Genomic DNA, 10992 nt, shown 5'->3' with positions numbered 1-10992 from the left:
TGGCATTAGAGTAGATCCTCAAAAAACTGAAGTGGTAAGAAACTGGGATCAGCTTGTCTCTCTATTAGATATCAGGAGTTTCTTGGGTTTTGCTAGCTATTACAGATGATTTTTTAAAGTATTTTCTTTGATTTCATCCGCTATGTCCATATTGACTCAGAAGAAAGTCAAGTTTCAGTGGTCAGATCCCTGTGAAGAGTTTTTAGGAGTTGAAAACTCGACTCACCTCAGCTCCAGTTCTAGCTTTACCAGATGGTTCAGATGGGTTCATTGTATATTATGATCCATTCAGAGTGGGCTTGGGTTGTTTCCTCATACAGCATGGTAAGGTCATAGCCTACGCCTCCAGACAGCTTAAACCCTATGAGAAGAATTATCCTACTCATGATCTTGAGTTAGCAGCCGTAGTATTCACCTTAAAGAATTAAAGGCATTACCTATACGGTGTTCATGTAGATGTCTTCACAGATCATAGAGTCTTCAGTATGTCTTTTCTTAGAAAGATCTCAATCTTCATCAGAGAAGATGGTTATAGCTCTTGAAAGATTATGACATGAGTGTCTTTTATAATCCGAGAAAGGCCAACATAGTAGCCGATGCTCTCAGTAGACTGTCTATGGGTAGTGTTTCTCATATTGAGAACAATAAGAAGAAGTTAGCTCAGTAAGTTCATCAGCTTGCCAGACTAGGCATTCGCTTAGTAAATTCTTTAGAGGGTGGTGTATGTATTCAGAGTAGTTTAGAATTATCTCTAGTTTTTGAGGTGAAAGAAAAGCAAGATAGAGATCCCAGCCTTGTCAAGTTGAAAGAGTCAGTTTAGAATCAAAAAATAAAGGTTTTCTCCCAAGGAGGAGATGGTGTTCTTCATTGTCAGGGTCATCTCTGTGTTCTAGGTGTAGATGATATGATGCAGCAAATTCTTGTAGAAGCGTATGGTGCGTGCTACTCTATTTATCTAGGGGCCACTAAGATATACCGCGACTTATGGGAGATCTATTGGTGGAGTGGGATGAAGAGAGATATTGCAAAGTTTATGGCTAAGTGCTCTATATGTCAGCAAGTTAAGATAGAGCATTAGAAACCTAGTCATCCTATGTAGGAGTTTATTATTCCTACTTGGAAGTGGGAAGAAGTGGATATGGACTTCGTGATGGGTTTGCCTCAAACTCATCATAAGCATGATTCAGTCTAGGTCATTGTAGACAGAATAACCAAATTAGCTCATTTCCTTCTAGTTAATACCTCTTATTTAAATGAGGACTATTCCAAACTCTACATCAAGGAGTTGGTTAGATTGCACGATGTTCTATTATCCATTTTCTCATATAGAGGTACCCAGTTCACCTCTCATTTTTTAAAAGCATTCCAAAAGGGTCTTGGGACCCAAATTCATCTTAGTATAACCTTTCATCCCCAGGCAGGTGTTCAAGCAGAAAGGACCATTTAGACTCTAGAAGATATGCTAAGAGCGTGTGCAATTGATTAAAAGGGTAATTAGGATGACCACTTTCCTTTGATTGAGTTTGGATATAACAATAGCTATCATTCCAGTATCCAGATGGCTCCATTCAAAGATCTCTATGGTAGGAGATATAGATCTCTGATTGGTTTGTTCGAAGTTAGTGAGGCTTCAGTTATAGGGCCTGACTTAGTATTCGACGATTTAGAGAAAGTCCAGTTAATCAAAGAAAGACTCTGGTCTGCTCAGACCCGACAGAAGTATTATGCAGATGTTTGTAGAGAAGATCTCTAGTTCGAGATTGGTGATTATGTCTACCTAATGATCTCTCCTATGAAGGGAGAGAAGAGATTCGACAAGAAGGGAAAGCTCAGTCCTGGCTATGACGGTCCCTTCAAGATTCTCAGTCGCTTTGGCAAGGTAGATTATGAGATCAAATTACCTTCAGATCTAGCCTTATTTCATCTAGTCATTCATGCCTCTTTGCTCAAGAAGTGCATAGGTGACCCTTCAGTTGTAGTCCCTATTCAGAGCATAGATGTTCAGAATAGCCTCTCTTATAAAGAGATCCCAATCAAAATCCTAGACTATCAGACTCGTAGATTGAGGAACTATAAAGTCCCTCTAGTTAAAGTTCTTTAGCGAAATCAGTCTGTTGAGGGAGCTACTTGGGAATCAGAAATAGATATGCATACTAAGTATCCTCACCTCATCCCCGCCAACTCAGATCAAGCACAAGGTAATAGTTATCCTTAAGCTTACTCCGTTTCATGCTCAGTGTTCATCATAAACTTGGTATCAAATACCATTGTATATTAAGTCATTCATTTATGTATCAATTAGTTATATAGTTATGCATCAGACATGTATTCTCATGGCGAGAAAAGTTAGTTCCTCAGAACACTCATTCATACATTCATGAATCAGTTACACATGCCTCAGATATGTATGTTCAGTATGTCATGTTCATCTTATCAGTCCTATCTGTCATGAGATCATGTTTCAGTCATTTATGTCCAGTTTATGTTCAGCTTATTGCTTCCCCTCTTAGGTCTTGGGAGGGATTTATTTGTATAGTTGGTCCTTTTTCACCTTTTATTTTGATATAATATATATTCTCCCTTCTTAGTTTTCACTTATTATTGTTATTGTTATCATCATACATGATCTTTTATTTGGTCTCTGCCTGTTAGGCCGTTACCTATCATTTTAGAATATGGCTTGGCTTCCCTACTGGTAGGTTAAAGTAGACGCCATCACGACTTGAGAAATTGGGCCGTGACAGCTTGGTATCAGAGCTTAGGTCTTACTGGCATTGTTAGTACTGGAGATAATGTTTAGTAGAGTCTCGCAGATCGGCACAGAGACGTCTGTATCCTATCTTCGAGAAGCTATAGAGCATTTTAATGGAAACAATCTCATTTTCTTGATCCATTTTTTGTGCGTAGTGTCTGAATTGGTTTTTAAGTTTTTATTGGTTCACTCTTTATGAAGATGGCTTAGACGCGAGGTTCGGGAGTCGGGGATTTTTCTTTTACATTTCATCTAGGAGACTAATATCTTTGGTTATGAGTTATTTCATGCTTATGTTGGGGATGTCAGTGTTGAGAATCTATTGGGTGACTTCGGCCCTGTGGTTTGCAAGTTTCTTGATATGTTTACGAATGACTTACCTGGCCATTCTCACGAGCATGATATGCACACCAGTATCCCTATCTGTTTGAGGCTTCAGGTATTTATTTATTTTTTACTTTCACGAACGAAAGTCCTTTTAGTAATGGATGTTATAATGACCCTTGCGGTCATTTTTCTGTATTTTCATATAATTTTAGTACTACCTAAATGTATCGTGGATTATTTAATTTAATTTGGCATTGGTAGAAATATAATTTAGTATCCTTCTAGAATATTTTCGATATTGGTAAAACACTTTTAAGTGATGACATATTTATATTACTTTATTATAGATTTTTATGCGTTATTAATATTTTAAGCGGATAGTAAATTCAGAAAAATTAATATATTATTATTATATAATAGAATTTTTGCTAGAAATAATTTTCTATTAATTATGATATATTCAAAATATTATAATTATTTTACCACAAATTTATGCAATATCCGAATATGTATGCAGTGTAGAAAATTAATTGGTGTGGCCACTACTACCACACGTGTAAATATGGAAACGGTGGACCACTTTTGGGATGGCTGCCCACCATTACCTCTACATGTAGTAGCTTTTACTTTTTTTAAAAAAAAGGGGGGGAAAGAAGGGTGAACTTCATTCCATAGCTCATATATATATACATATGCACGTAGGTCTATATTTTCCCATATATTTAGCCTTTCTTGGTTTACTTTCTTTTTTTAGAAAATTGATTAGAGATCTTAGTTAGTCTTGCAAAGTTGCATATAAATTAAGAGGCGTGGTGGAAATAATTTCTTTGATGTCATTTAAATTTGAATTCTATAGAGATATTATCCGAAAGTCTCGCGGAAAGGCTTATAGATTTGGCGTCCAGGTAGTCTAGGTTTACCCTATCTTTAGATTGAGCTTATATACTGAAAATGTTAACTACTATGCTAGCCTTGGATAAGTGCTTGTAGATGAGTATCATTTGATATATATTAACTATTTTATTTATCTAAATTAGGACCTCGTTCTAGTAAATATTGAAATATTATCTTTTCATATAATATAGCATCTATTACTTTAGGACGTGAAACTAGATTGCAAAATCTTGAATTTATCCCTTTTTAATTAAAATTGGCGGATGATTATTTAGACATTGACATTTGTTTATTATTGTTACTATGAATTCCGGTTTGAGTCCGGCATTTGGTTATTATTGTTACTATGAGTTTCGATTCGAGGCTGGTATCTGATTATTATGGTTACTATGAGTTCCGATTCGAGTTCGGCATTTGATTATATGGTTTCTATGGGTTTTGGTTCGATTCTGGCATCTAATTATTATGGTTACTATGAGTTTCAATTCAAGTCCGGCATCTGATTATTATGGTTACTATGAGTTCCGATTTGAGTCCGGCATTTGACTATTATGGTTAATATGAGTTCTGGTTCGAGTCCAACATTTGATTATTATTGTTACTATGACTTCCAATTCGAGTCCGACATTTGATTATTATGGTTACTAAGAGTTCCGATTCGAGTCCAACATTTGATTATTATGATTACTATGAGTTCCGATTCAAGTTCGATATTTGACTATTATGGTTACTATGAGTTTTGATTTGAGCTCAACATCTGATTATGGTTGTGGTTCCGCTGAGTTCCGATTTAAGTTTGGCATCTGATTATGAGTTCTATATATGTGGTCTATCGTTATTACTCACTATGTCCAGTTTGAATCCGATATGTGTCCTCTCGTTACTACACATTGGTGCCGGTTAAAGTTCGGTGCACATCTGGATGACTATTACGATTTATGGAGATCAACGCAGTTATAGATTATTTATTTTATTTTCATTACTTGTGTGTCCCACCGGCTTATGGGGGCACGGTTGGGTTAATTGTCTTCTTCATTGTGCCTAGCGGGCTTATGGGGGCCCAGTTAGGTTATGTTTGATTTGTGTGTTATTACTGCATTATTTATTTTTCTGTATTGCATAAGTTTATTCTTTTACAGCCATTGCGTAGCTTGGTAGTTGTTTATCTTTCTATCCCTATTTATTAATGACTCAGATTACAGCTTTGCATTGTAGTTATACCTTTTTTGTATTGATCTCAGTCGGCCGATGATGCCTACTGAGTACCCATTGCTTTGATACTCATACTACACTTTTGCATCTTTTTCCTGATGTAGATTCAGGTACTAGCAATCGACGTTGACGTGAATCCTACCTTCCAGTACTGATTCAGAGTAGGGTGAGCTTGCTGTCGTCCGAGGTTGATCCTCCTTTATCTACTCTTGTTAGTCTTTTACACTCGAGACTGCTTGTGTATATTTTGTACATTTTAGATTTTTGTCTAGTACTCTAGGTAACTATTAGTAGTGGCTCTAGTACTGACCTTATTAGGTCAAGAGGGATTAATTTGTATAGTTGGTCCTTTTCCTCCTTTTATTTTGATATAATATATATTCTCCCTTCTTAGTTTTCACTTATTATTGTTGTTGTTATCATCATACATGATCTTTTATTTAGTCTCGGCCTGTTAATCCATTACTTATCATTACGGACTATGGCTTGGCTTGCCTACTGGTGGGTTAAAGTAAGCACCATCACGACTTTAGAAATCGGGTCGTGACAGCTTGGTATCAAAGCTTAGGTCTCACTGGCATTATTAGTACTGGAGCTAATGTTTAGTAGAGTCTCGCGGATTGGCACAGAGATGTCTGTATCCTATCTTCATGAAGCTACAGAGCATTTTTTTACGAAACAATCTCATTTTCTTGATCCATTTTTTGTGAGTGGTGTCAGAATTGGTTTTTAAGTTTTTATTGGTTCACGCTTTATGAAGATGGCTTGGACGCGAGGTTCGGGAGTCAGGAATTTTTTTTTTATGTTTTATCTAAGAAACTGATATCCTTGGTTATGAGTTATTTCATGCTTATGTTGGGGATGTCAGTGTTGAGATTTTATTGCGTGACTTTGTCCTTGTGGTCGCAAGTTTCTTGATGTATTTACGAATGACCTTGTAAGACCTCGCAAAGTTTCCTCGTAGTCTTAGCCTTAGAGCGTGTTAAGTGAGGTGTAATTTTGGCCCTAAAAGAGTGAGTAGTGACTTCCTAAGTGATTGGTGTTTAAACCATATGGAATTTTCTTAGACTTGACTTTTTGTCATGTAGAGAATTGAATTAGCTTTCAAACGATACCAATTTCATCAAAATCCGGTATTGAGGTGAGAAGTTATAACCGTTTTACCAAGAGTTGTCAGAACCATCCAGGTGCGACGGACGATCCGACGAACCGTTGATCGGCCCATCACAACCAAGGCAGTAACTTCCTTTTCTGGCCCAAGTGCGACGGCCAAGACGACGGATAGTCGAGTATGCGACGAACGATCGCTGTGACCATAGCGCTGAGGCAGTGTGGCCTCATCCTAGCCATCGTGTGATGGATGATTTGATGGACTGTACGAATTACGACGGATCGTAGGACATGCGATGTGGAAAGGGTGGACCACTTTTGGGATGGCTGCCCACCATTACCTCTACATGTAGTAGCTTTGAATTTTTTTTAGAAAAAGGGAAAAATGGGTGAAATTTCATTCAATAGCTTTTATATATATTTATATGCACGTAGGTCTATATTTTCCCATATATTTAGCCTTTCTTAGTTTGCATTATTTTTTTAGAAAATTGATTAGAGATCTTAGTTAGTCTTACAATGTTGCATATAAATTAAGAGGCGTGGTGGAAACAATTTCTTTGATGTCATTTACATTTGGATTCTAGCGAGATACTATCTAAAAGTTTCACAGAAAGGCTTCTAGCTTTGGCGTCCAGGTAGGCTAGGTTTATCCTATCTTTAGATTGAGCTTATATACTGAAAATGTTAACTATTATGCTAGCCTTAGATAAGTGCTTGTTGATGCGTATTATTTAATGTATACAAACTGTCTTATTTATCCAGATTAGGACCCTATTTTAGTTAACATTGGAATAATATCTTTTAATATAATATAGCATCTATTACTTTAGGACGTAAAATTAATTTACAAAATCTTGAATTTATCCCTTTTTAATTAAAATTGATGGATAATTATTTAGACATTGACATTTGATTATTATTGTTACTATGAGTTTCGATTTGAGTCCGGCATTTGATTATTATTGTTACTATGAGTTCCGGTTCGAGTCCGGCATTTGACTATTATGGTTATTATGAGTTTCGGTTTGAGTCCGACATATGATTATTATGGTTACTATAAGTTTTGGTTCGAGTCCAGCATCTGATTATTATGGTTACTATGAGTTTTGGTTCGAGTCCGGCATTTGATAATTATGGTTATTATAGGTTCCGATTCGAGTTCGACATTTGATTATTATTGTTACTATGAGATCTGGTTTAAGTCCGACATTTGACTATTATTGTTACTATGAGTTTTAGTTCGAGTTCGACATTTGATTATTATTGTTACTATGAGTTCCAGTTCAAGACCGACATTTGATTAATATTGTTACTATAAGTTCTGGTTTGAGTCCAGCATCTGATTATGGTTGTGGTTCCGCTGAGTTCTGATTTGAGTTTGGCATCTGATTATGAGTTCTATATATGTGGCCTATCGTTATTACTCACTATGTCTGGTTCGAATCCGGCATCTGTCCTTTCATTACTACACATTGGAGCTGGTTCAAGTTCGGTGTACATCTGGATGACTATCATGATTAATGGGGATCAACACAATTATAGATTATTTATGTTTATTTTCATTACTTATGTGTCCCACTAGCTTATGGGAGTACAGTTGGGTTAATTATCTTCTTCAGTGTGCCTACCAGGCTTATGGGGCCCTAGTTAGGTTATGTTTGATTTGTATGTTATTACGATATTATTTATTTTTCTGTATCACATAAGTTTATTCCTGTACAGCCGTTACGTAGCTTGGTCGTAGTTTACCTTTCCATCCCTATTTATTAATAACTCAGATTATGGCTTCGCATTGTACTTATACTTTTTTTGTATTGAGCTCTGTCGGCCGATGATGCCTACTGAGTACCCGTTACTTTGGTGCTCATGCTACACTTCTACATCTTTTTCCTGGTGAAGATCCGGGTACTGGCCGTTGACGTTGACGTGACTCCTACCTTCCAGTACTGATTCAGAGCAGGGTGATCTTGCTTTCATCTGAGGCTGATCCTGCTTTATCTATTCTTGTTGGTCTTTTACACTCGAGATTGCTTGTGTATATTATGTATATTTTAGATTTTTGTCTATTACTCTGGGTAACTGTTAGTAGTGGCTCTAGTACTGACCTTATCAGGTCTTGGGAGGGATTCATTTGTATAGTTGGTCCTTTTTCTCATTTCATTTTGATATAATATATATTCTCTCTTCTTAGTTTTCACTTATTATTGTTGTTGTTATCATCATACATGATCTTTTAATTGGTATCTGCCTGTTAGCCCGTTACCTATTATTCTGGATTAAGGCTTGGCTTGCCTACTGGTGGGTTAAAGTAGGCGCCATCTCACTTGAGAAATGGGGTTGTGACAGCTTGGTATCATAGCTTAGGTCTTACTGGCATTATTATTACTTGAGCCAAAGTTTAGTAGAGTCTCGTGGATCGGCACAGAGACGTCTATATCCTATCTTCGAAAAGCTACAGAGCATTTTTTTAGGAAATATTCTCATTTTATTGATCCATTTTCGTGCGTAGTGTCTGAATTGGTTTTGAAGTTTTTATTGGTTCACTTTTTATGAAGATGGCTTGGACGCGAGGTTCGAAAGTCGAGGATTTTTTTATATATTTCATCTAGGAGATTGATATCTTTGGTTATGAGTAATTTCATGCTTATGTTGGGGATGTCAGCGTTGAGATTTTATTGCGTGACTCTGTCCTTATGGTCGTAAATTTCTTGATGTGTTTACAAGTGACCTTGTAAGACCCTGCAAAGTTTTCTCGTAGTATGAGCCTTAGAGCGTGTTAAGTGAGGTGTAATTTTGGCCCTAAAAGAGTGAGTAGCGACTTCCTAAGTGATTGGTGTTTAAACTATATAGAATTTTCTTAGACTTGACTTTTTGTTATGTAGAGAATTGAATTATCTTTCCAACGATACCAATTTCGTCCAAATCCGGTATCGGGGTGAGAAGTTATAACAGTTTTACCGAGAGTTATTGGAATCGTCCAGGTGCGACGGATGATCCGACAGACCGTTGATCGGCCCGTCCCAACCAAGGTAGTAACTCCTTTTCTAGCCCAAGTGTGATGACCAAGACTACGGACTGTCGGGTATGCGATGGGCCATCGCTGTGACCATAGGACTTGCGACGGACCATCACTCTAACCGTTGCATCGATGCAGTGTGTTCCTTTTCTTACCATCGTGCGACGGACAACCTGATGGACCGTCAGACTTGCGACGGACCGTCGCTTCGACCGTCGCAGACCCCGTTCAGCAAATTTTATCTCATTTTAAAAAGGGCTTTTCTATTTTTCCACTCTTTTATCAACTAGATATATATATTCCTAATGAAGCAAATGGCTTCATTACTTATCTCTGACATAAAAAAGGTAGGGTTTCACTCTCAAGATCAAATAAAAAACCCTTCTCCAAGAAATTTAAGATCTCACCATAGATTCTACAAATTTAGTTGAGAATCAAGTTCCCCAAGTCAAGTGTTACAAGAACTCTCTCTCTCTCTCAAGGATAAGAAGAAGAGTCTAGAGCAAGTTTGTTCATCTAATTTCATAATCGAAGGTATGTGGGATTTTGAACAAGGGTAACCCTTTCACCCTTGTGGCCAAAGACTTATTTAAATCATGATTTTCCTTAAATCTATGAGGTTTTACTAGAATTTGAACTAGGTTTTTTCAGCCATTATTATTGATTGCAATATTTTGAGGTTTTTCCATGAATTGAGAGTCAAATGGCATGATTTCTGCATTTTTTCTTGAGAAATTGCAGCTGGGTCTATACCGCATGATTTTAATCCTTGAGAAGCTAAAATTTGCAATATTTGAGTTATTGAAGTATATGAGTATATTGAGATTTTGAGATAAATTACTGTAACTTCCAGATTTCTACATGAGTTATGAATCTATATGCTATCTATTATGCTTTTGATGAGTTTTAACTTGAGATTGAATTAGGGGTTAGTAAGGCCTACTTGAGACTTGTAATTTTTTGAACTCTTGTGCTATAAGAACCCATGATTTGAGTACTTATAGATTATTGAGAAATGATTTGACCTAATGGTCATAGAGCTTCGAAATCCACTTCACTACATGAGATTACAGATTTGATTATTGGGTTCTTGGTGAACCATGAGATTATTCAAAAAGTGGATTTTTATGTGATGAGCGATTTAATCTAAAGGAAGTAGTATTTAGTACCGAGCGGGTAAGTTACTACGATTTCTTACCCCAAAACTACGTGCTACCGTAGGTTGGGCCTAGGGCCGAGTTGATTATTCGTCCTCAGTCTGAGTTGATATTGGGCCCAAAGCTGAGATAAGTGATCACTGAATTGAGGTTATACTCCTTGGAAAAGAGTATGACGCTCCTCCCCAACGTGGGGTCTCTTCCTTAGGAGGAAAAAACGTTGGACTCCATGTACCTCGCATGGTTTATGTCGTTTAAGAGAACCTCCCTTGATATAAGCTATTTTTCCTAATAGTAAAGTTGCTAATTGTTCCCTAACTAAAGTATTTCCTTGACATGAGTTATTTCCTTAACACTAAAGCTTTGAGATAAGTTGTTCCTTAAAAACATAAGTATTTTCCCTAAAGCTTGAGATAAGATATTTTCCTAAAGTGAATGAAAAGCCTTCAAGTATGTTTCAAAGTTATGTGATTCCGAATACCAAGTACTTGAGTTCAAAAGAGTTATGAGTTCTTGAGCAT

Source organism: Capsicum annuum, chromosome 1, assembly GCF_002878395.1.
Source record: "Capsicum annuum cultivar UCD-10X-F1 chromosome 1, UCD10Xv1.1, whole genome shotgun sequence".
In the NCBI taxonomy this organism is placed as follows: Eukaryota; Viridiplantae; Streptophyta; class Magnoliopsida; order Solanales; family Solanaceae; genus Capsicum; species Capsicum annuum.
This window is presented reverse-complemented; position numbering follows the sequence as displayed.